The 27,523-nt window shown below is 39.3% G+C and overlaps 1 long non-coding RNA gene across 4 annotated transcripts in view; it reads right to left on the bottom strand.

Moving 5' to 3' along the window:
* Positions 1–19,369: 19,369 nt before the first annotated feature.
* The window catches only part of LOC145657437 (uncharacterized), a 356,445-nt gene continuing 348,291 nt past the window's right edge, over positions 19,370–27,523 (bottom strand). Inside the window, exons 3-5 of one of the 4 annotated variants that reach the window (XR_014123098.1) lie at positions 24,937–25,044; positions 20,450–24,823; positions 19,370–20,195 (exon numbers count right to left, since the gene is read on the bottom strand). This is a non-coding gene — a long non-coding RNA (uncharacterized LOC145657437). Of the gene's footprint in view, positions 20,222–20,449; positions 24,824–24,936; positions 25,045–27,523 lie in introns of all 4 variants that reach the window. The other 3 variants (XR_014123095.1, XR_014123097.1, XR_014123096.1) reach the window with 3 other exon arrangements.

The following is a 27,523-nucleotide window of genomic DNA, read 5'->3' as shown; positions in this document are numbered from 1 at the left end:
GAGCACACAGTCCAGTGAGTGTGTGTGTGTGTGTGTGTGTGTGAGAGAGAGAGAGAGAGAGAGAGAGAGACAGTTAGACAGAGAATCTAACTTCTCTCAGGTTCTGTTCAGGCTTCAGCTGAGGCAGTTTGGGTTCTGAAAAGCGCTCACTCCTCACCATATTAAACAGACCTTATCATCATCATTATCACCTGTTTGAATGATGTATTGTTTGTTTGTTTGTTTAGCTCGTGCCTTTGCAGTGCTCTACTTGTTGATGGGAACAGCATGGTACAGTCTGACCTCTGGAATCTCTCTGCTTGATGTTTTTCTGTTCAGCAGGTACATTTGTGTGTGGACATGCGTGTGTGTGCATGTGAACGTGTATATGTGCGTGTCTGTACGTGAGTGTATATGAGCATGTTTGTGTATGCAACTCTGCACTCTGCATAGCCATGTTCTCTCTCTGTCTCTCCACAGACGCAGTGCAGGTGTGAGGAAGGCTCTCCTTCTCCTCCTTTTCCTCCTCTTGCTGGGTTTTAGTGAGTCTGCATTCCTGAGTCACTACATCTCAAATCATCTCATGTCCGAGCTCCCGTGTAGAGAAAGAAATTTGCACTCAACACACAAAAGACACAATGACAGAAATGCACATGTACTGATGCAGTGTAAGCTGACAGGTCTGCTGGTAGCAGTTAGGAAATGACAGCAGGTGTACTGGTAACAGATCTTTTGATGACTGGCATGTTAGTGACGTGTGTAACTGACAGGGGCTTTAGTGACAGGTGTGTTATTTTTTACAGGAGCATGGGACTGGTATCTCTTACTCCCTGCACAACTGTTGCACACTGATTGATCCCACACACCTTCACACATCTGTCTGAGCCCCTCTGGATGTGAGTACTCTCATTGGCTGAAGAGTCACTGCAGGATCGAAACCACACACGTTTATTGGATGCCTCCTATGTCCTAGAACACATACTGATAATAAACCTACTGTTTCAAAATTCTTCTCTCTCTCTCTCTCTTTCCAGCCTGAGGTCTACCCTGTTAACTGCCGGGCGGTCCGTGGTTCCCAAAGTTTCCTGGTTATCGCTGTGTCCTACCCCGTCCAGATTACCCACGTTACCTTGGAACACATCCCTCGTAGCGTGTCACCCACTGGACACATAAACAGCACTCCAAAGGACTTCACCGTTCATGTGAGTCATAAAAACACACACATACCCACACACACACACAACACCAATGTTGCCTGAGGCTGCTGTAATGATTTTGTTATGCATGTGCATCTAATTTTATGCATTATGCTGTGTGGGTTTTTAAAATAGTGTATTTTAACCAATGTTAAATACATGTAGCCAATGAAAGCACAATAATAGTTTTAATTAATAGTTTTAATTAATAATGTCATCTCGTGATAGAGCTGCTCCTGTTTAAGGGGTTCCAAGGTCTAATGTGTTCACATTCTTATACACTCCTGCACTTCCCTTGGACTGACACATGAAAACAACGAAGGAAAACCTCTTGGAACATTTACTTATGACCAAGACGGAGAACCCATCCAGATCTACCAACTTCCTGTAAGAAAGTTGTACAGTCACTCACCAAAACACAGAAAGATGGAAATATTTACACATCACTTTTTATTCCAATAATGTTAGCACTGTTGTAATGCTAGTAGTGTTAATATTATTAATAATGTATTATTGGTGTTAGTGTATTTAATGTATTTATATATACTTTACATATTCACACACACACACACACACACAATTACTATAAGCAATATCTGCTGTACATATAACTGAGTAGGTATGTGTGCAGTATTTGTATAAGTACAATACTTATGTGTTTTATATTATGCTGTAAAATATGGATATTTTGATGATAAAATATTGACAAAGCATTTACTGCTGCTTTCTGTCCTCCAGAAAATATGTAAAGAACAATGCATTACAGTGTGTGTTTGTGTGCAAGCACATGTGTGTGTGCATGTGTGTGTTTGGACAAGGATTGTCTTTGGTGTGCATGTGTGTTTGTGAAGGGATTATGTGTGATGTATTATAGTGTGTAGTCCATGTTATAATGTTATATAATATTGTAGTATGTAGTGATATATTAGAATACGATGTGTTGTTTGCAGGAGTCTCCCAGTGAGGTGTACTGCCTGGTGGAACTACCGGTCCACAGTAACTGGGGTCACCCAGAGTACACCTGTCTCTATCGCTTCTGGGTCCACGGCCTACCCTGCTGCATCTGACAGGCAGAACACAGAACAAGAGAATGAATAAATAAATTAATAAATAAGCCCCCTTTTTTGGTTTTACCATCACATGACAAGTTCAGGTCATGACTGGGGGTCACTCTTTTGTACTCAAGTTGATAACATTCATTGATACGCTGGCCCTTTATAACATCTACAGTAATACATCCCCCCTCTAGTGGACAAATTAATGTACCACATCCCAAATGCATGTCAAAAGAACAAGTTCATCCTTGTTTCACTGATCTTAGGCCAGTTTGGCTGTTGCTCCACTTAAGAATAAAAGAATTATGGACAAAAATTTGTACAACACTCAAAAAAAAGAACATAAATGGTGCCGCACTAAGCTTGTAGTCTTCCAGCTTGCATGGAAGGAGAGCCTTCTCAAGTACAGAAAAGCACTTATGAACACTCCAACCGCTTATCTCTCGACCCTAATAGAAAATAACCAAAATAATCCTATATTTCTTTTTAGTACAATTGCACATCTACTTAGAAATAAAAGTCACACCAATACACAGATTACAACATCACAGAGTAGTAATGAGTTCATGAATGTCTTTAAGGAGAAAAGTAAGCACATTAGAGATAACATTAATAGTATTAAGATGACATCGTGCAGCTACTTAGAGATCAGAAGAACCAAGCCAAAATGACTCTAGAATCCTTTACACCGATCCAAGACCCAGAACCTACATCTCTGATCTCGTGCTCAAAATCCTCCACTTGCTTACTAGAGTCACTGCCCTCACACTTCCTTAAGGAAATCCTACCTGAAGTAACTGAACCTTTACTAAATTTAATAAACTCCTCCTTGAACATTGGCTATGTTCCTAAACCATTCAAATTATCAGTAATTAGACCACTTATCAAAAGAATGTGAGCTGTCAAACTACTGGCCAATCTTAAACCTTTCATTTATTTCTGCTCAGCAGGTAAGTTTGTGTGTGCATGTGAATGTGTATATGTGTGTACATGAGTGTGTATGCACATGTTTGTGTTTGTATATACAACTCTGTACTCTGCATTGCTATGTTCTCCCTCTGTCTCTCCACTCCAAGAGCCACTGCAGGACTGAAACCACACACATTGATTGGATGCCTCCTATGTCCTAGAACACATACTGTTAATACTGGTAATAAACCCACTGTTTCAAAATTCGCCTCTCTCTCTCTCTCCAACCCATGTCTTGTCATAAACAGTGATCGTTTTTTTCACACCCAATAGTTCGATGCTTTATCGTGTACATTCAGCCAAAACCATCATTTAGGGCCAGCAGACGTTTACCTGTCCAAAGCGATATCTGGCTAGATAGACGAGCTAATTGGAAGATTTCCACTCTCTTGAAGAAAAATCATGAGCAACAAGAAAACGGACACAGAAGACGAAAAAGAAGTCATATCTGGTTATATACACGCAGTGTCCCCGATAAAAATGTCAGCGCGAAACAGGTACTTCTATAATTCAGTTGTGCAGAGATGAGCACCGCCACGCAGTTTGTTTCTCACTGGACAAACATGAGGGTCGCGGCTGCCAGAAATTCTACACCAGTTATATCAATAAGAGAAACAAAAGTATTAAGTAAGCATCGATGATAAATTACTGTTTGAAATGTAACCTTGTGTGCAACGAATGGAGCAAAGTGTGTTTCCTAGTTTTATATAGTTTTGTGATCTCGGTTAATGGCGAACGTTTGCTGCTAGCTAGTTCTATAAGCGAGCTAGTTAACGCTATATTAGCTAGCAAAAGTGAATCTTTTATACCATCAAACCAATACGTTTAAGATACACAACACCACATAAGGAGCCATCTATATCGCTGTAAATGGCACCTTTCCAAAGAATGAAACATGGTAGCTAATTAATCTTTGCTAGTTTGTTAACACCAACATAACTATTAATCCTGAGCCAGAATTTCAGTAGCTAGTTAGCTAGCTAGGTAGATAGCTGGTTAACTTGCTAGTTACGAAGCCGCCATCTTAGGATGTCATACTTCGCTGTCAAACGCTTTTTCCAGTATGACGGAGCATCATGTCACAAGGCAAAAGTGATAAGTGGCTCGTTGAACAAAAAAATGAAATTTTGGGTCCATGGCCAGGAAACTCCCCAGATCTTAATCCCACTGAGAACCTGTGCTCTATCCTCAAAAAGAGGGTGAGCAAACAAAAACTGTGACCAACTCCAAGCACTGATTAGGCAAGAATGGGTTGCCACCAGTTAAGATTTTGCCCAGAAGCTGATATCCAGCATGCGGAGGTGAATTGCAGAAGTCCTAAAAAAGGGTCAACACTCTAAATGTTAAGTCTTTGCTTAAACCAATAAAAAGTTAAAAAATTAAAAAAAAAAAAAAATGAAATGTTTAGAATTGTACTTCACCGTACCATATAAACATCTGACAAAAGGATCTAAAAACTTGTGAAACCCAACATTTGTCAATCTCAAAATTTTTGGCCATGACTATTCACACACTCACACCTAGTGTACGTGTATATAATGCATAGTAACATACCTCAATCACACACGCTATGGTTTTTACCAATGAAGGATGTGCAAAATGTCTGCTATTGTCGAGACTGCAGAATTGACCAACCATAACAGGATCTGCAGTTCCCAGATATGAAGTAATGGATGTAACTTCATCCCCAAAGTAAAACATCCAGATGAATCTTTCTCCTGTTTTCTGCATTTGTAGGTGGGTGGATTTGATGGTGCCGATCACTTGCGTAGAGGCCTATGGCCTATGTCCCCATGACCAACATGTGGAGAGACATCCCCACGGTGCTCAACCCATGAAGCACACACTCTCTCACCAACACACACACACTCACTCACAGAGGTGATGATGGTGATTGTTTGGGGTTTTTTGTCACATAAAACAGTCTCACAAAGAGGACTGTATACAGGTGTATGCAGGCACAATAAAGGAAGACAACAGTCTTCCCCATTTCACTAAAAACAGTGGATACACTGTCACACTTAAAATACACTACAGTTACCAGTTTTAATAAAGGTTTAATGGAGGACAAACCTGGAGAGACCTGTAGCTCATCTTAGTGCAAGTTGTGTTGGCTACTCTCTTGGTTGGATTTGATTGGTCTGACTAATGATTTAAATGAACTGAAAAGCTACTAGAAATCTTTACATTTTTTATATATCAGCTGTCCTTAGTGACACATACTCAGAAGATGATTTGAAAAAAAAATTATCTGGCATATTAATACAAGCAAAAATACTGGCTTTAACTGTTTATCAACAGTTTTCACTCATCAAAACATTTTGTCATCTGACATTATGGAAATGTATGAAGAGGTTTCTTTGAGAGGTCATTTAATTTATTGAAAAAGTGTAAAGAAAATCACATTCACAAATCCAAAGAAATAACATGGACTGGGATTGGTGGGGGACTGTTAGGTGTGTTAGATCAGGGTCAGAGTGAATGACAGTGTTAGGTGGACAACTTGTATCTAGAAGTCGTGTGGCCTGGGGCACTCGTGTCAGGGAGAAGTGTGGCGTGGGGTGCTGATTTCAGGGAGTCGTGTGGCGTGGGGCACTCGTGTCAGGGAGAAGTGTGGCATGGGGTACTGATTTCAGTGAGTCGTGTGGTGTGGGGTACTGATATCAGGCAGTCGTGTGGTGTGGGGTACTGATAACGGAGTCGTGTGGCTTGGGGCACTAGTGTCAGAGATATGTGGCGTGGGGTACTGATATCAGTGAGTCATGTGGCGTGGGGTACTGATATCAGGCAGTCATGTGGCGTGGGGTACTGATATCAGGCAGTCGTGTGGCGTGAGGTACTGATATCAGGCAGTCGTGTGGCGTGGGGTACTGATATCAGGCAGTCGTGTGGCGTGGGGCACTTCAATGTAGGAAAGTGGCTGCTGCAGACATTTTAATGGCTGGATTGGCGCTCTGATGTCGAGCTGTATGTGTGCTGTTGTGACCACAGTGAAGACCCTGTTTCAGTCTCTCTGCTTTAGTGCATCCATGGAGACAGTCACCATCATCCGTCCTTGGCCCTTTTCCTACCACCAATGCCGGGAACCTCTATGTCCTCATGGCTATGGACAGATTCATGAAGGTTCAACACCTTTAACATTATTTGAATCTTTTGTTACAGGCATTGTTAATTGTTTACTTACTTCAGATCATTTGAAATGAAATGTATAGATTAGAGTTTTTGTCTAATGATCATTCTTAAATTGGGAAAAACTGACAATGTTTAATGACCCGTTATGTCATGGGACTGATTGCTGAGTGACTTTAAATGAACTGCAGTGAACTGAAAATGAAATGAAATGCATATTTACCATATATTAGTACTAAAAAGACGTTTCCAAAACATCATATAGTCCAGAGAGCATGTATCTGACCACAATGGTCAAGCCTTTAATGGTAGCCCATGGACTAATGGGAGTGATGTATAGCTCCATTATTTTGTTCCTTTCATTAGTAAAAATATATCTTCATATATTTTTACTGTTCATGTGCAAGTGCAGTAGATCAAATCCAGCTTGTGCAAGAGAAACATGGTGAGGTCCAAATGCACCAGCTAACTGACAAATTTATTATATGGAGGTTTGTTATTTTGTAGAGGTCCATTTAGTTTAAAGTATATTGATTGAAAAAAAAAAGTTTAATCTTTGGTGGCTATAACTTTCACCTGGTGCTGAATTTCACTCGGACATTTATTCGTCCAGTTTGAAAGACTTATTTTTTTCTTTGTGTTTTTCCCTTTATCTCAACACAGATTTGTATAGACATGTTTTACACTGTGGTGATCCTATCCTTTAATGGCAATGCATTTTATACTTTAGCTAATTCTGTACAATGAAATTTAGGAGTATAGGTCTTACTTTGAGGACACTAGGCTAATTTGAAATGTGTCTGTATGTCATTTTCAGCAGGAATAACCTGCTTCTCAGGGAACATCAGCAGAGATGAGATGGCCAGTGGCAGAGGGGAGATTGATGAGACCTTCCCAGCACTACCTTGGGAGGGACCAGAGAGTTCAGGCAAGAAAAAAAAAGATTATTTGGTCCAAAACAAACCATTCACCAACATGTTTACTGTTGCAGGTTTTTAATGAAAAAATATCAGATCAGTATTGATATTGGGTGACATTAAAACACAGGATGTTGACATTGGAATGGAACTTAAAAACTGGTATCATGCCATCGCTATTATTTAAAGCTGTGTGATAACAGGCTGAAATCGCGAAGAGCTGATAATGTCCTCGGGCATCAGATTCAGTGATGATGACACCTACTATTACAACGTCCTTCTAATGACCTACAAAGCACAACGGTCTTGCTCTACAGTACCTTAGCAAATTCATGAGAACAGGAGAGAATATACAGCAGTGCCATGAGTTCTATATGGCATCAGGTAAAATTGACTTTTTTGGGTATTAAAAGCAAAAAACAAAAAACAAACTCTATTCCTGATGCTACTTCATTATGTGTGTGTGTGTGTGTGTTTGTGTGTGTGTGTGTGTGTGTGTGTGTGTGTGTGTGTGTGTGTGTGTGTGTGTGTGCGGGTGCGCGTGCGTGCAGGTGCGCGTTCGTGCGTGTTTGTGTATAATACAACATTTAAGCTACCTTGGTCTTTCCTTGTGTTTCCCTTCCTTCTACTTTCACTTCTGTTTGCTGGTTTTCTCATCACTCTTTTACAGCTTTGTTGCCTAGCCAAAGCTGTTATAGTGCTCTGATGAGCTAAGTCACAATTATAGACAAACACAGTCTAACAATAATTAAAAACACACAGATTCACAGTTGTACTCATCATGTCTGTTAGTAAGCATATTGAGTAAACATCCACATTGTTGGCCAAAAAAGGTCAGTGAACACTTAGAACACTTAAAAATGTACAACCAGGGGCCTGTATCAGAAAGCAGGTTTAGTGAAAATTCAGTTAGTTGGCTTAGAGTTGAAACAAACTTGAGGTTTTCTGTTTCACAAAGAGGGTTTGGCTGACTGGGCTCACTGCAGAACACCGGGTATTTGCTATTTATTTGATGAGCTATTTATTTTTATCTGATGGATGAGCAGCCAAGACAAAATGATGCTGTACCTGTAATCCTTAATCAAAACCTGCACAAAGGAAAATGTTTTTAAGATCCAGATTTAAATAAAATGGAGCAGTCACCATTTATAGGATTTAAAAGTAAAAGATGTCAAAAACAGATGTCTGTCTTAGAAAAGCAATGTTAATCACCTCAAAAACGATGGACGTGCTAATAGCAGTTTTCCTGCACGCATTGCCTTTAGCAGAATTATTTTTTCTTTCTTTTTCCATTTTCATTTGATGAAGCTGTGATTGCATATGAGGTCATTTAAACCTAAACGTTTGTAATTTGCAGGACAACCTCGGCCAATTGAATGTTTGCTGTCTAACACTGAAGCTTGAATATCTGACAACAGTTTACCAGGCTTGAATATCTCTACAGTTAACCGGACATTGAGAGCGCTTCCAAATGCACACGGCCTTGACAGACACACACGCCTGCTCCCTGCTTTCATAGACCCAGTCAGTGCAAACACAAGGAAATAAAGGTAGAGGCATATCAGAATAGCACCAAATGAATAAGAACAACAGGTGTCTTTGTAACACATTTCAAGTAGAAACTAGTACTATGTAAATTATCATATGTCAGGTTTGTGTTGGTGAAGAGCATGTGCCATAATCGGTTTGTCCGTCTGCTTATGCTGTGGTATCTAGAATGTCTCACAGTCATTAGAAAAATAAGTACCAGAATCCTTTATTGTTTTATTTGAAAGTATGTGATCTGAAATAAATAATCTAATTGTAGGTATTTAGCTCGAAACTAAAGTTGTATTATATAGAATGTCATTAGATTGAATGGGGATGTAAAATAGTAGCTAGTGGGACCTCTGTGTTCCGTCCCACTCAATGATGCACACCAGGTTGTGGATAAAAGGGGTTTCCTTTTATTTTCCACAATGTAACAAGTTCAGCAACCACATTTAATTTCACTGAGGGGTCAGCTAGCAAGCCCACAGGAGGTATGTCTCGCTCTGCCATGCACCTCCCAGTAAATGTTACAACTTCTTCCATAATAACAATATAATAAAATATATCAATTAAAAGAGCTGTTGTCATATAGTGTAGTCGTTTGATTATAAATAATGATCTCATAATAATCTTATCTACATATTCTTATACATTTACAGAGTAACATTCACTCATATACTCAAATTCCATATCATACATAGAAAACGTCCATCTCATCCATTGTAGTTTTTTTTTCCTGATCAATAATACAAAAAAAAAAAAAAGAACAGCACCCAGCGATGAACCTCAGTTATTTCAAGCTAACTATAAAACAGCTTAAGTCAGTGTTAACTTGCAGCTAGAACACAAAATGTTCAGATTAATGCATCTGAGTTAAAAATTAAACACAATGAAATCAAATTAAATTGACTCACCTGCAACAAGATCAGCAATCACATTTAATTTTACTAAGTGGTCAGCTAGCCGGCCTATACAAAACAGGCTATTGTTAGAAATTCTGCACATGTAATTCACTTAGCTTCACATCTCACACTGCTTATAATTATAAGATAACGTATCCACATTTGTAATAATGTGATGAAATCTGCCAACAATAGTGAGACTGAGCATATTAAATAATAAGACAAACTGATCACTTAGTCCACATATTTCTAAATGAGAAGAAAAGTTCTTACAAACAATATAAAGCACACAATTATATATGGGAAAACAGTTACATTTGTCATTAAGAGAAGCACTACTTTATAGGTAGAAAGCACTACGTATTACACAAACGTCATAACTGTCCTAATATTAATAGTTCAACAATCTTCCTCTGTCTATTATGCACACTGTACACATGTTAAATATCTGCCTTGCTGTTACAATGAAATGACTTCCGGCACCCTGAAAATTGTTTTACACACACGCAGCTGTAACGAGGTGGCCCGAGTACCGAGGGCAGGGAGCAGGATGCACAGACTCAATCGACATGGACGAATATTTATTACATACAACATAACGGCACTCACATATAACATGAACATGAATACGTTTAACAATAACGAGACTAATCTTGACATCCACAGGCTACACCAACAATGATCAACAATACTGTACACACTAACAAGGGTTTAAATACAGAAACAAGATGAGGTACAGGTGTGTGCAGGCATGGCCATAAACATATACTCCCAAGTCACGTGGCGGGCCAAACCCTGTGACTCGCGGGAGGCGAACGTTCTGTGACAGCAGCCACACTCATACACACACAAGCATAGTGCAACTCTGGGTTTACGCATCAGTGATTGAATGTGCAAGTGCATGTATATGCAAGTTTAAATTATTATGCACAAATGCAAGTAGTAGGCTATTTATGTGAAAATGTTTCATATGTATGTGCAAGTACAGTTCCCCTGATTTCTCTTTAAACGGGCCCTCATAGTTCAGCAGTAATGAGGCTAGTTAGATTTTGCTCAGAATTAAGTACACTTTGGAATTGTATATGTATCACAGTCTCCGGTGGTGAGCCATACATGGTTAATCAATCCAGGTTGAGGAACCTGTTAGAGTCGCTGCATTAATGACATATCTGTTTGCATTGTCAGTTGTTGCTATGGCAGCAATTAAATTAGGAAATTCAAAGAAAAACAACTCATCTACACCCTTGGAACTTTAGAACCCCATATGTCCCGTGTCATAATGTCACACATGAGGGGAATCCCATGAACACCTTTACAGCTCAGTCTGTGGAAAGACACTGAAGAGGACAGATCGAACAATGAGGCGTTTCTGGAGCTGGTGTGCTGGAGGCATCGAGAATGAATATATAGATACAAAGGAGGTGAAATCCAGGAGAGACCTAATAAAGAAAACCAAAAGAGGAAAGCAGAAGTGGAATCTGAAAAAATTGAAGATAGAGTGGAAAAAACATCCTACAGTTGGTATGGATATTTGATTATTTTTTCTGCTTTTTGGGCTTGCCTTTCTAAAAGGATTAATCTAAATCTCATGTATAAAAAAACACAGTAAACTAAATAATCTTTACAATAAGGGACAAAAACTGACGTATTGAAAATGCTTTTATCCTCTGATCAGCGATGACTAAAACTCTCATTTAAAATATGCAACAGCACTTGAAGTATTAGTGCATTATTAATCTATTACAAGGTTTTAGGCTCTTGTCAGGCTGTATGTAGTACATACAATATGTGTTCTATATATATCCAGAAGTAATGATACTTGCTCCGGCAGATTTGAAGATGGCCCATGAACGAACTGAAAGGACTGTTGCAGCATGTCTGAGTGAAGTGACTGATGGATATGACTTGTACAGATCAGCCAGGACCAAGCAGAGGCACTCTGTGGCACCTGCTTCACCAGCCCTGAAAAGGGTCAACAAAGACACCAAACCAGGTGTGGATACAAAGCAGTCAGTCATCTTCCCTCTAGGGCCAAGAAAACATGAGTGGCTTGTGAAGTGTGCTGCAGGACAGCAAGATCAAATCTGCCAACTTCTGCTCCAGGACATCAAGCTGGCAGAGAAGAGAAACTTCATTTCTGGCTTCACAGTACTTCACTGGGCTGCTAAACAAGGAAACAGTGAAATGGTGCGCAAGATCCTTCTTCTTTCACAGCAAGGTGGGCCAGGGGTTGACGTTAACATCAAGAGCTACGACGGCTACACCCCACTACACATGGCTGCTATTCACAGCCACGAATCAGTCCTGAGTGTTCTGGTGCGTGATTATGGTGCCAACTGCAACATACGTGACAACAGTGGCAAAAAGCCCTATCAGTACTTACACAAGGACGCCTCACCCAAGGTGAGAGAGATGCTCGGAGACCCTCACACTGCGGATTACAAGCCCTCAGGCCATGAGCAGCACTTTTCCAATCCATCCAAAGGGCTCAGCACTTTGAGTAAACTATTTCAGTCCAAGCACAGAAAAATACTCAGATGCGGATCAAGATTCCACTCAGCCTTGAAGCAGCTTGACCAGCCTTGAACAAGATGAGGACAGGATAGACTATACATTAATTTCCAGAATGTTTCCATACAATGAACTTCCCAAATTAAATAGCTTATCCTCAAATAAACATTTTCTCTTATTTGTCTTTCACTCCTGATTTTGAATGTGTGATCAAAACCTTAAGCTTTGAAATAAATCATTTGCACATACATGTTTGAAATATTGCATAGTCATATCTGCCTTGAACCATTATCTGTTTTCTTTGAATATTCTCTAATGTTTTGTCTTTAAGCAATGAAATGTTTTTGAGGTCTTTCATCAGCTGTGCAAGCAAAGTGCTTCTGAATTAGTAGTAGGAGAAGCCAGATAATATATGAAAAATTAGTAGTGTGCTTTATATTGTTTGTAAGAATTCTTCCTTTGTATTTATAAATGTGCAGACTAAGTGCTCAGGTGAAATTAGTGTGATAAAAATTTGTTGTTTTGTTTCCCTCTTTCTGTACTATATTCTATATAATGTACTATATTGAATTAATTTATGTTTTGTAAGGTAACTCAAGATAAATGCCTAACACAATCAAAGCCTAAGACTGAGACAAAGAAGCTATAAATTTGCATGAACACATCTGTTGAGCCTTTCCTTCTTATGCCACCCCTGAGATCAGTAGTTAAAAACTGATTTCAACAGAGTCATTTTAAACAGAAGTAACTACAAGTCTAGAACCTCTCATGAGAAGAATATTGTACTTAGAATAACATCTTATTTTATATGTTTGTCAGATACCCAGTTTGTTAGTCTGTCTAAACTCGATTCATTTGCTCTTCACTACTCAGTCAACTTAAGGTCATCTTCTTTTGGCATTGGTAGAATTTGGATTAGTACTGTTTGGCCGACAGTAATCACCTGATTATATCACCTGATATAATGACCTAAATAACTGTTGCAGCTAGGATTAGTAAGCACAACATTCAAACAGTGTCACCTGAAGTCCAGGTTTACCATGCTCTGTGTTGTGGCCTTGACAGTACGCATAAGTGAACAGTACCATTAGGTGCACTAAGCCTATTGGGTTAATTTGGCCTCCTGTTTCTAATATGACATTGGAGTGTGAGGTTGGCTGACTGACTCTCTCCGACGGGTCACATCAATACACACTTTCACTTTCATTGCACATGTGCCATCATTAGGTGCTGCACCGGCCCACATGAAACCCATCCAGGGGAGTAGAAACACATACAGTCTAAAGTTTATTTGATGTAGCAATTTTGTGTAAGTGCCATTGTCGACCTTAGTTCACATTTCTCTCTATAATAAATGACTGCAGTATGCAGTGTGATAGATGAGGGGCAGGGTAACAGGCAGCCCCGCACGCCCGACAGGGACTCATCACTGGGATCAAACTCAGCTCCCCTGTACACACCTCTAGTGGCCAGCCAAGTTTGGCTCAACACAAAGCACACACAGCACCCAAGCTTAGTATGAGGAAATGTTTGACTGTGAAGGACAACACCTCCTTAATCAGCCCGTAATGTAGCATCAGCAAAACTCTACATCTAAGGGAAGAGAATAAAAGAAAAGAAAAAGAAAAAAGGTGTTGTGTGTCATCTGTAACTATTGTGTCATGATGTTTTATTATTTGGTGGATTTTGTTATTAAGGAGCATCAGAGTGTTGCTGCAGTTGTGAATGGTGGTGGTTACTGAAGTGGTTACTATGGTAACTTTTGAAATTTTCTTTATACTGTTTTGGTAGCATGTTGTTGGTGTTGTTGGGGCACTGTGGGTAGTGGTAGCGCTGTGGAAGCTCAGTGGTTAAGGTATTTCACTTGTAATCAGAAGGTTACCAGTTCAAGCTGCCACTGTTAGGCCCCTGAGCAAAACTCTCAATTACTCAAAGTTGTACTCAGTCATGATTCCAAGTCACTCTGGATAAAAGCATCAGCTAAATGATGGTGGTGGTGGTGGTGGTGTGTGCCTAGTTGTTTTTTGAGGGAAAAAAAAAGTTGTTTGTCTGTTGTTCCTCTGGCTATCTTATCCACCTCCTCTGTAGAGTGGTGGTTAAAATGGATGTCCTTGACAAGTGAGGACAGTAGTTTGGTCCCCATACTGGGCTGGTCAAGTATGCCTATCATCATCACCAAGCTCTACATTTGCAAGTTTCTTCCCAGTATTGTAGTGCAGTGCTCTGTAGCACTCCCACTCTTTCAGTTCACTCCCCTTCCCTGTAGTGATTACATCTTTTGGTTGGCTTCTTCTTCTTCTCCACTTCCCTTTCCTCCTCTGCACTTGGGTCCATCTAGAATGTCCCTCCTTCCTACAGTATACACCACGGACACAGTCTGAAGGGGTACATCACCCCCGATCAATCTGACAGTCCTGCTGTCCTGATACAGAGGTATTTTTGAGTTTTTCTCAAAGCAGTTAGTAATAAGTAAGAGATGTCGTTGCTTGTTTGCTGATGGGTTACAGAAGAAGCCTGATATTTCAAGGATGAACAACTCAATGTGAACAGCTAGCTAGGAAACCAGTTTCCAAATCATCTGATTTGGTTGACTTTGTACATATACATACGATTCTACCTTGATACTGTTTAAATAGTGGTTCATATTTTGGTAGCCTACAGTATCAGACTGGCTTATCTTATTAACTTGGTATATGTTGTATGATCACTTGTGTGTGTACCAAAAGTTCAGTCATGTGGAGATCAGAGCTCCACAGTGGCTTTGCTGTTGGTTCCGGTGGGGGCGGGGCTTGTGGCAGCAGGGCCATAGAGGAATAAAATTCAGCAGCTGCAGACAGGAAGTGCTGTAAATGGAGACGCTAACCATGACGACAGAGGAATTAATATGAATGGACTACATAACCTTTCAGATGAAAAGCAATTTTTCTTCAAATAATCTAGAGAAATCAACTTGAAATTATTGGACATAACTAGTATGAAGTTGAAATGAAAGGTGGGTACAGAACAGAAGAAGAGTTAGTGTTACCCACTAAAACTTAATTTATTCATTCATTCACCCACTACTAATAACCATTATGTCTCAGAGAAAAATTCCACAGTGAACAAGAAAAAAGAGATGTTTTGATTGGTGCTTTTAGGTATGTGGGAGCTGGTCCATTTATGGCTTTGTAGGTGAGTGTCAGTGTTTAAAATCTGATGTGAGCTGCTACAGGATCCAGTGGAGAGAACACAGCAGGAGGGTGACAGAGAACTTCAAGAGGTTGCAGATGAGCTGTGCAGCAGCATTCTGAATGAGCTGCAGGAGTCTGATGACACAGAGGGAAAGACCTACCAGGAGAGAGGCCTGGAGACCACAAGAGACTGAGAAAGGACAGGTGCATTACACCTGTACCAGAACACCAAGGCTTCTGTGTGAGAGTGGTGTTTACACCTGTACCAGAACACCGAGGTTTCTGTGTGAGAGTGGTGTTTACACCTGTACCAGAACACCAAATATTTCAGAGGATTTTTTTTTTAAGTTAACTGTGTGAATGAATAATGTTCTGCAGTTTAGGGGGTTATTTACTTATTTATGTTTACATAAAGAATTACTTTATAATCCCATAATGACAATGTGAATCAGAATCAATCTCATAATTTGAGTGTTGACAGTTTGCCTAATCTGGAAATTGTTCATTAATTCATATTTATTGAGTCATATTTTCTCATAACTATAAATGTGAACATATCTGATGTTTACTTTGCCTGCATACGGACTCAAGGAATAATTCAGAAAGGAGTCAAGTTCAAAGGCACTCTGTGACTCTTTCAGACACTCCCTCACGCACGCACGCCTCTCCACAAAAGCAGTAACACATCTCGAGTTGTGAAGCACCACTTCAGGTGCGCTGGGTGAATTTAATCAGTCATTTAAATCATTTTAATCATGTCATGTGGCCAGATAGTCAGACACCCTGTATTTCACACAGAAATGACCGACAGACAGGTCAACGAGCGGCTAGCTAGCTCAGGCGGTTCTGGCCGTTAACTTCACCCATTAAATCTAATTTTTACAGTAAAGTCCTGACATACCGAAACCGGGAATTAAAGCCAGAAAAAAAGAAGTTGACCGTAACTCTTAGCAAAAACTAATCGAAGGGAATTTTTTAAAAAGGGAGCTCGGCTTCACTTACTGCACGCTGTAAAGCAGTGAGAAGTGTGTCAAGGCAACAAGCAAATTGGAACAGACCGATGAGAGGACGCAAGTGTTCTGGAACATACTGGAACAAAATCAGGGTCAGTAGAATGGAGGTCGACATGTAGAGACGAACAGAGCCAGAACACGAAAGCAAAACACAATAACAAAGAGCAAATACACTGACAGAAACACAACTGGGATCAGGTTACATGGTAATAACCTGAGATAAAGAACACATGCTAGACGAACAGCAAACACGACAGGGCCTTAGTATAAATGGAGGCTTAGCACAATGAATACAGGCTGAGTGAACCAGAGACAAGATGAGAGAAACACAAATAATATATACACGAGATAACAAGGAACATAAACAAGAGTTAACAAAGAACAACTAGAAGCAGGAGAGAACAGGCGGAGCAGTCAAACAAGGGGAAGCAACAGAAAAATCAAAACAAATAAGTGCATGGAAAGAAAACCAAGAAGTAAAGCCAAAACAGAGCATGACAGGATTGATAAGGTGAACAAACTGACAGGGTGGGGCCAACTTTGACAATACAGAGTAATAATTGTGAGTCAGACATGCAGGAATATAGAGAATAATAAGGATTACTCAGATATGCAGAAATATACAGAGTAGCAATAATTACTCACACATGCAGGAAGATACATAGTAATAATAATTACTCAGACATACAGGTTCATATGTAGTAATAGTAAATACTCAGTCATGTAGGAAGAGTATATCAAAGTACAGCACTGAAAGCCCTGACCCTTATACCTAAAATGTTTGATGAAAGACATTTACAGCACAGTTGCCCAATGTTCCATCATCATCATCATCATCATCATCATCATCATCATCAACAGTATTTTTCCCCTCATTGAAGCACACTGGGATGTGACCCATCTTACATATGTAGTACAGACTTCATCCTGTATCTCACCATTACATATGTAGTACAGAACTCATCCTGTATCTCATCATTACATATGTAGGACAGACCTTATCCTGTATCTCCTCATCATTACACACAGACTATGAGGTCTGAGTTGCTGCTAGGTTGTTACCAAGTGGTTTTTACAGTCTTGATAGGTAGTTGCTATGGAGTCCAACATGGTTGCTAGGGTGTTACCAAGTGGTTGTTATGGCATTTTATTTGGCTTCTATAGATATCCAGATATTTGCTAGGGTGTTACCAAGTAGTTGCTATGGTGTTGCTATGTGGTTGCTATGGAGTTCGAAATTATTGCTATGGGATCCCAAGTGGTAGCTTAACTGTTACTAAGTGGTAGCCATGGTCTTGCTAGGTGGTTGCTATGAAGTCTCAAGTAGTTGATATGGAATTACCAAGTAGTTGCTAGGGTGTTACCAAGTGGTTGCTAGGGTTTTACCAAGTGGTTGCTATGGTCTTGCTAGGCAGTTTCTAGTGTCAGGTGGTTGCTAGAGTGTTGCTATGGCTGTGGAGTAGTTTAGCATGAGGGGGAATTTGGCTGTTGGGGTAATGTCCATTAGTCTAATGGTGTAATTGCTGTTGAGGGGTTATTAAGCTGTGGGGGAAGTTGTTGAGAGCAATTTGGCTGATGGGGGTAATTGTTAAGGGACTGTGGGGGTAATTTGTGGTGAAGGCTAATTGGCTGTGGGGTAGCTGAGGCTGAGGAGTTATTTAGCTGTTGGGCAGTTGTTTTTATGGTTTATTTAGGTGTGGAGGCAGTTGTGCTTGAGGGTTATATGGAGGTGGTGGTAGTTTGTGTTGGGGTAATTGGCTATGGGGTAGCTGAGTATAAGGGGTTATTTAGCTACTGGGTTAGTTATTTTTGAGAGGTAATTGCCTGTGGCATAGTTCATGTTGAGGGGTTATTTAGCCGAGGGGTAGTTGTGCTCGAGGGCTGTTTAGCTGTGAAAATAATAAGGGTTGTGTGGTAGTTGAGGGTGAGGGGTTGTGACTGGCTGTGTGGTAACTGAGGTTGAGGAGTTGATTAGCTGTCCCTATAGTACTGGCTGAGGGAGTGAGGGAGAGGGTCTGTGCTGGTTAAGTGAAAATTAAATCATGTTTAATTATGTTAAACGCTTTTTGAAATGAATTGAAATTTCATTACATTTAATGAATAAAGTGTGAGAAAGCTCAACACAAAGATAAATGTTGTAACTTGACAAAACAAAAATATTTTGAGGAATGAGAAATTAAAAATGAGGAACTTTATATTTAGATATAAAGAGCGAAATGCTCTGTCTATTATAACTGGTATCTTAGCCTAGCCAGCTAACTTAGCCAGCTCGTTAGCTAACGTACCTCAAGAAAGGTAGCTAAGATAGTTAGCCAGCTAGCTAAATTACTTTAACTGGCCAGCTGTATATTTTAACTTGCGTAACGGAAAAAATGAGCACAAATAGCAAATATTGTAGCTAGTTAGTTGTCACAAAATAGTGGCAGAAAACTCCTAGCTAACTGTATTAGCTAGCTGTGTAAGCTAGTTAGCCTGATAAATTTGTGTATGTTTGGTCCAGGGTTTGCTTTATTCAGCTACAGTCTTATTTGGTTAAGTTAGCTAGCTGGCTAACTAATGATGCCTAATGCCACCTAAAAATTACTGTGGATGTCAAGGGGGGTATAGGTGTCTGCTTGCATATTGTTTACCAAGAGCTTGGTAGGCGAGCTAATTAGTCACCTGACAACTGGCCATTTAGCAGCTAAATTTAGGCCTGTGAGTGGTAGCAAACGTCTGAGGCATTTTAGTGAGTTGTTTGGTCCTATAAATGTTGATGATTAATTTTATTTTGCAACGAGAAATGTTGTGTTCATTTCGTGTTAAACAATTTTGTGTTCCCGGTCAGAAATAACCATTCCACAAAGACTCACCATACAAAACTGTAATAATACATATTATCACTACTTGTTGTGTTAGATTTTTTAATTAACTTAAGTTCTAGTGAATATTACAAGTTTTGAACTTTTATATGTTTTTAGTGGCTTGTGTGCCTCATTGATTTGAGCTTATACACTTGAAAGCAAGTTCTAAAAAGCAATTTCTGGATTATTTTGAGTATAAGAAATAATCAGATGACACATGGTATACTATTTATTACAGAGTACTTTGGGTCAGAGTTATCAAGGACATTTGCTTTGAAACCTTTAAAAATTTTTATATATCACAAAAAGTGTAACACGTGTTGTGTTCCCGGTCAAAAGGGACCATGAATATTTTAATTGTGTACAAAGGAAATTATCCCAAAACTGCACTTGACAATTTCACAATATTCCAAGATCAATGTCTTCATACATTAACGAATAACTAACAAGAACAATAACATGTTAACCAGTCTATCAGATGTGTTTTTGCCTGATAACAGAAAAAAAACTGTCAACTGATAACAAAATCAGGCTTCTAAATGTGGTGGATTGTGTTGACTCAAACTTCAGTGGTGTTTTTTTGCTCATGAACATGTTGGACAATATGCGCAGGTTGTTGCATGTCTCTTGCAAAGATATGCATTGCATTTATGGCATGTTATGCTTGTTTTGACATTTCTTGGTGCACACAGACTGCACCTCTTCCTCTTATCCCCTCTTTCTTGTAGCAAGTGATCTTGCTTCTTGCTCCTGGATCTATGTTACCAATGCGGCTGAGGCTGGCATTCGGGGAAGGTGCTGGCGTTGTTGAATGTAAGGTGCCCACATAGTTTTCCCCAACTCCTCCAGAAATAGCCTCCTCTTGAAAAATTTCCCCTGCTTCCATCCTGGATTCACCTCCATCCACACCACAAATGCGTTGTAAGATGACACATCTAATATGTTGAAAAATAATATCATCGGCCAATGTGCTGTCTTCCTCTGAAAAGAGTATGTGCCAGTAACTTCTAAAGGTGCAAAAAGTGCATAAAATCCTGAGTACATACAACTAATATCTTATGTTTTGCATGATGCATCAGGACATCACATCTAACAATCCAATCTAAAACATGTTTGCATATTCAAATGGATACAACTGATTCTGTGCTGTTCCTAAATTTTGTTCTCCACAAAAATAAACTCAGTTCAAACAAAACTGATGATAGAGAAGTACATGAAAATCAAAATCAACATACCTTATCAAGGTTGTCGACTCTGCCTTTGTTCCTGTTGTAATCCAGGATGGTATTGGGTTTCTTGTCCTCCCTGGTGCGCACAGCTGCATCCCTGTGCAGAGTTGTCATCAGGAGTACATTTTTCCTTTTCTTCGGAGAGTAGGATACAAGGGTGTGAGTATTGGTGACGGCAGATCTGAAGGAAAAATAATCTCTGTCCTGTGTAACAAGTAAGGCGGGAGGCAGCTCTGGCTTGTTTCTTCTGATCGTCCCCACCATGGTGATTTTTTTTTTTTGGAGCAGCTCCTCACCAAGAGCGTAGGAGGTGAAGAAATTATCATGTTATGTTGTGTCTCTTGAGACCTGCAGTCATCTCCAGAACCACATGCTTCCCTTGGTTCTTTTCAGGAACACCATCTGCAGGTTTCCCAGTATAGACCTGCATTTTCCAGGCATAACTTGTCCTGGCATCACACATTGCCCATATCTTTATGCCATATTTAGATGGCTTGCTTGGCATATACAGCTTGACAGGGCAGCGTCCCCTAAAAGCGACAAGATGCTCATCTACTGTGACGTTTGGACTTGGGTTATAGATGAGTGTCAGACGCTCCACCCACTTTGGTGGGTGGGTGGGTGTGTGTGTGCGCACATGCATGCTTGTGTGTGTGCGTGTGTGTGTGTGTGTGTGTGTGTGTGTGTGCGCGCACATGTGTGCTTGTGTGTGTGCGTGTGTCCATCTGACAAATGAGGTTGTACCTGAGCCTATTCATAAGATTGACAAGTGGGCCTAATTATGTAGTGTATAGAGTGACCTTAGTATGACATGATGGAAATTAATGTTTCTGTACTCATGCTTGTTTACAGGTTGTCATTACACCTGCAATCAGTAGACGTTCAAGATTTAATAAATGAACCTATTTGTGTATATGGAAGCAGCAGACAGCTCACTTGTTCTTTCAATAACTGTTCAAAATGCACTCTTAATATAAAGCAGGGTCATATGACTTGAAAGATATCACAAAAAATGTTTACAAGCCAGTATCGTTTAGTTGAGACTTTGTTTGCAAGATAAAAGAAGCGTTTTCTGAGACATTTTATAAGTTTAAATATTTTGCTTTTGTGTCTGTATGTCCATAAGTCTATGTCAGATCCATTAAAAGTGAGTAAACATTTATTAAAAACTGCCATTTCTGCATAACTGGAGTGGTTCTGAAATTACTGATGTTGTCCATTATTTGGAAATATCAGTAAACTTGAATTAATTTGTAAATTGGCAAAATTAACAATACATATATGAACCTGAAGTGCTTTTTTCATATAGATAATCATTGTTGTGCAGAATACAAAGAGTTAGCTGTCCACCTATAAAACAGAAACAGACCAATGGATACTGACTTGACTTTCACTCCGTGCAAGACATGTTAGTCAGTCGGCTAACTTCAGTATGTATGTACAACTTGTCATATGTCATTGGATTTTGTTAAACACATGTAATGTACATATTTGCTGCTAATAAAAGGGTCAACACAATAAGAACATATTAATTAATTACAGTTAATTCATAACATAATTATAACATTTTGGCCCACATCCAAGTTCCACTCTAGGCAGCACTTTAGCATGAGTATTACTGACATTGACCTCTCTATTTTCACATGAACGTCTGTATTTGATAGAGACTATAATGAACTTCTATAAGTCACCAAATGCTGTAAATGTACAATGATGTCCACATTTGTGTTTCTGTAGGTTCAGATTATCTCACATCACCTCTAAGTAAGTTAAATAATTAAATTTGTGGCTTGGCCTTTGTTTCCTCTTAAATACTTCATAAAACTGGCATTGGTTTTTACCATCTAAATCATAACCTTCTGTATTCAGCGACTAGAGCAACTGCAGCCAGTCAGAATCTAAAGTGATTTAAATGAAGTAAATGACAAACATTTCTTTGAAATATTTCTACAATGACACCATAATGTGGGGAAATTATTTCTCTTATTCAGTGACATTAGAAAAAAGACAAATTACAGGTATAGAAACATTGAGTGTAACTGGTTATGAAAGGGTGCAATTTGGTGACATTATATTTAAAGCCAACTACAATATGTCTCAACAGCTAAAAATCCTCCCATCCTCAACTACTCCACAGCAAATTACATTTCATGTTTAAATAGCATTTAACAGTAATTAAGGATTTCAGCATTATTGCAGGATTACATTTAACATTTAATCATTGACATCGTGTGATGTAGAGTAGATTTTAAAATCAGTTTATTCTTTTTTTATATGACAAATGATGGATTATTAGTATAATAAATGTGGCTGCTAGGGTGTTGCTAGGGTAAATGTTGAGAGATTTTGCTGTGGGGGTAATTTTGGTTGAGGGTTCTTTGGCTGTGGGGTAGATGAGGATGAGGGGTTGTTTACTATTAACACCATAAATACTATGAAATGTTGTTAAATGCAGTTTGCATGTAAAATGGAATCCTGAAATATCGTTGAGCTGTTAAGCCATTCCCACGTAGTTGTTATGTGCATGCCAGGGTGTTACCAAGTGGTTGCTAAGGGGTCCCAAGTGGTTGCTAGGGAATTACCAAGTGGTTGCTTTTGGGGTGCCATATGGTTGTTATCATCTTGCTAGGTGGGTGCTAGAGTGTTGCTACAGCTGTGGGGTAGTTGGAGTAGTTTGAGGGGGTATTTAGCTGTTTGGTTAGTTGTGGTTGAGGGCTGTTAGTCTAAAGGGGTAATTGTTGTTTAGGGGTATTAAAGTGCGTGAGAAGTGGTTGAGGGCAATTTGGCTGATGGCGTAGCTGTTGTGAGGCCGATGGTGGGCTATTTGGCTTTTGGGGGTGTTTAGGTTTGAGGGATAATGGCACCAAAGGAAACAAAGAAGCAACTCTGAAAGTTCTCTGAGAAAAGAAGTGGCAGAGAAAGAACGGAAAGCTTTTACCATGAAAAAAGTCTGAAGGAAGCACATGACCGCACCCCTCTTATGATTTTAATAATTTTTGGATAATGGGAAAATGTTTTAAATGATAGCCTTTGTGTTGAACCATAGGGGAGAAATATTATGAATTTAATAAATTAGGTATCTAGAATGGTTCGGTCTAAGGGTCGAAGATTAAATATAAAGAGTGGCATTGGAATGCAAGAGAGATGCGTTGATTGAATGCCATAATTGGGAGCCTGTTAAATTGCCTTATTTTGGGTTAATCTGTGTTGGCGTGGATTACTGGATTTCTTTTTTTGTTGTTATTTTTTGGAATACATTTTTTTTTGCCTGCTTATGGCATCATGGCCCTGTCACTGGTCCTTTTGAGGAAAATAAATCTCCCTTATTGGCTTAATTACTATGGGAATCGCGCTCTGTTTGATTTCACCCCACTATCCTGTTACACACACACACACACACACACACACACACACACACACACACACACACACTACACTTCTCTCTCACACACACACATACTATACCTGGTTCTCACATACTGACACACACACACACACACACACACACACACACACACACCTGTCCGTCAGGAACTACACAAAAACACACAGACACACACACACATCCTTCAGCAACTACACAAACATACCACACACATATCACACCTGTCCTTCAGGAATTACACACACACACACACACACACACACACACACCTGTCCTTCAGCAACACAAATATCCCACACACACACACACACACATCACACCTCTCCTTAAGCAACTACACAATCATACCACTCACACACACCACACCTCTCCTTCAGCAAGACCATCAAACAAACCACACACACACACCACACCTGTCTTTCAGAGACTACACAAACATACCACACACACACACACCTGTCCTTCAGCAACACAAACATACCACACACACATCACACCTGTCTGTCAGCAACTACACAAACATACCACACACACACACACACACACACACACACACACCTGTCCTTTAGCTAGACCATCGAACCAACACACACACACACACACACACACACACACACACACACACACACACACACACACACACACACACACACACATAGACCACACCTGCCCTTCAGCAACTACACAAACATACCACACTCCTTTTCTCCTAAAACTAAAACACACCTGTGGTGAACCCCTCTTATTAGTTTGTCCTGTAGAATGGTGATATTGTTTACTTGGGTATGATTGTTGTAATATTGGGGGGAACATCACTCCCTCAGACACTGGGAGGAGCACATCTACCCCACTTATGAAAGAATCTGAGTGTGTAATGTGTGATTCACTGTAGGACTGAGGGCACAGGTCCACTGCTGAATACAGGAGGAGGCTCCATGGACCAGTCACTCTTCACAGACACACAGCTGGGTGTTGGAGACTCTGCTCTCTTTACCCTGATGAAGATGAGGAAAGTGTTGAGTAATTACATCCTTCACTACATCTCATTTATCCTGAATATTCCCTCTTCCTGTTTCCTCAGATTAGGTGCTGATGGAAAGCTCCTCACTTTGGGTCAGAGGTTCCTCCTCCACTGCTGGAGTTATGAGGCTCCATCATGGAGTTGTTCCTCTTCACACACACACAGCTGGACACTGGAGATGCTGCTCTCTGCTCCCTGTCAACAGTTCATACACACAGAGTGAATCACACTGAATCAATGCCTGATAAAACTCACATCAACATATTAAAAATAAAACACATGATGTGAAACATGAACCATACGTAAACACTGATATTAACAGGGTGGGTGGAGAACTGAAACAGTGATGATGACAGAATACTGAACAGACTGTTATGGCTTCATTAAAATATTCCACTGAATAACTGTTATGGCTTCATTAAAATATTCCACTGAATACACAAAAACAGTTATACACACAAAAGTTATTCTTAATGAATTTAGAATTAACATTATACCCATAAAGCTGTGCACCATCATTTGTTTTATGTCACAATATTTCAAACATTTTAAATCATAAATCTCCATGATGCCCAATCAGACATTCCAAAGGTCCTCAAAGTGCCACAGAGGAAGATGGAGGCGTTTTCTGAGAGGTTCTACTGTACTGTTTTCACACAGTGGGAAACTGGAATCTGAATGCTTTCAAATGTATTTATTAGGGCTGTCAGCCTTAACACTCATGATCAATTTAAAAACATTAACGTTTTGGTTTTTTACACAAATGAACCATATTTCCAAGTTTGACCCCAGCGTCTTCCCATAAATCCCGCATGGATTTTTACCAGGCTGAATTACTGACAAGAGTGACCACGGATAATACGATGACTGAGGAGACAACATCCGTTGTGCTGAATGGCAGCTTCCTTGTTATTCAATTAATCTGAGATGTTAAAGAACAAATGGAATCCTTAAACCAGTGTATCATGCATTCATTTATTCCAACACTACACATGTATTTGTTTTATCCCCCAAAATACAAGTAAATACTAGTATTGTAATACTGTATTAAAATGTTAAACTTCATGATTAATAATGATAATCTATTTTTATTGATTAACTTGATTAATTTTTTAATTAATTGGCACCACTAGTATTAATGAATTAATATTATATATATTTGTCCTTAATCAGTCTACATCAGCTGTTCACTACATTTACAGTACACTATAGGTGGTGGTATCTTTGTCCTAATACATAAAGGAAGTACATCTGCCAGCTGATATGAAACAGTATTACCAGAGGAGAAATATGCTAAAACATGAAAGTGAAACTAAACCTATACAGAGAGCACATGGAGTAGCATGCCTGCTTGTTAGTAACTGTAAACATCAACTAACATTTTTTTTTTATCACAAAACACCAATATGAAAAGAAGATGCCTGACTTACATTTTATCAATAACACAGAGTCTCTGAGTTTAGCACAGAGTTTTACTGTGTGGGAAACACTCAGCACTGCTTCCTGCAAGAAATGACGTCTGAACTCATGCAACCATACAACCGATATATTTAGCCAATTACACAGAGTTTAACTGGATATTTGACCAATATCTTTAGCTAATGACACAACATTAATCTGGATAATCGATTGATATATTTAGCCAACGACACAAAGTTTAACTGGATAAATGTATTATAAGGAAAAAATGTAATTCAATAATATTCACTCATAATTCTTCCAACACTTCTGGGCCTTTAGAACAGAAGCAATCTGTCAATGATCTCCACAGTGACCACTTTTCCTGATAATTCTATTCTGTGAAACAACAAAATCTAAACTACTTTGCCTGGATATTATTGTGGTGGGTTATGCCAGGTTATCAATACATAAGATCAATAAATATTTCAGACCAATCACCACACAACAAACAAAGAAACAAAAGATGTTTCTGTGTTTAGTTGTGTTCTGTAAGGCATTTCAAATTCTAGGTATTTCAGTTTCATGTGTAAGACATGAAATTTAGAAAGATAATCTATTAACAACCAGTATGTTTACTGAGATAAATAACCACATGGGTTGTGTGGGTTCACATGTACTCTATAGGTTTGTGTGGGTTCACATGTACTCTGTAGGGTTGTGTGGGTTCACATGTACTCTGCAGCATTGTGTGGGTTCACATGAACTCTGTAGGGTTGTCTGGGTTCCCATGTACTCTGTAGGGTTGTCTGGGTTCCCATGTACTCTGTAGGGTTGTGTGGGTGCACATGTACTCTGTAGTCTATGAAGTGCAGACCTATTTAGTGAATTGTCTGCGTGGAACAGGTTTTATCTACAGCAGAAGGAAGTGTTGTGAATGTAGATAATTATGATTATGGATAATGAAGATCAATAAAGTAAAGTAAAGGAACAATTTATATATTTATTATTATTTATATTTATATTATAAAATATTAGTTGTTATGCTGTTTTGTGGCTTCTTCTCTTCCCAAATTACCTCCTCAGTCTTGGAAAAGATTCATTCACATAGTACACTTTTTGCTGGTATGCACAGGTATTTTTACCATTATATAAATGTGTGGATATACAGCACATCACTCCTGTCAGTAAACCAGAGGATCTCTCTCTACACACACTTTCTATATATTAATGTCACTGTATCTATCCTACCTACTGCTCACTGGATGTCTCTCAT

The sequence above is a fragment of the Electrophorus electricus genome, chromosome 1 (genome assembly GCF_041902795.1).
Source record: "Electrophorus electricus isolate QZ-2024a chromosome 1, ASM4190279v1, whole genome shotgun sequence".
NCBI lineage: Eukaryota > Metazoa > Chordata > Actinopteri > Gymnotiformes > Gymnotidae > Electrophorus > Electrophorus electricus.
The sequence above is the reverse complement of the archived record's forward strand: the minus strand, read 5'-3'. Positions and strand labels throughout refer to the sequence as shown.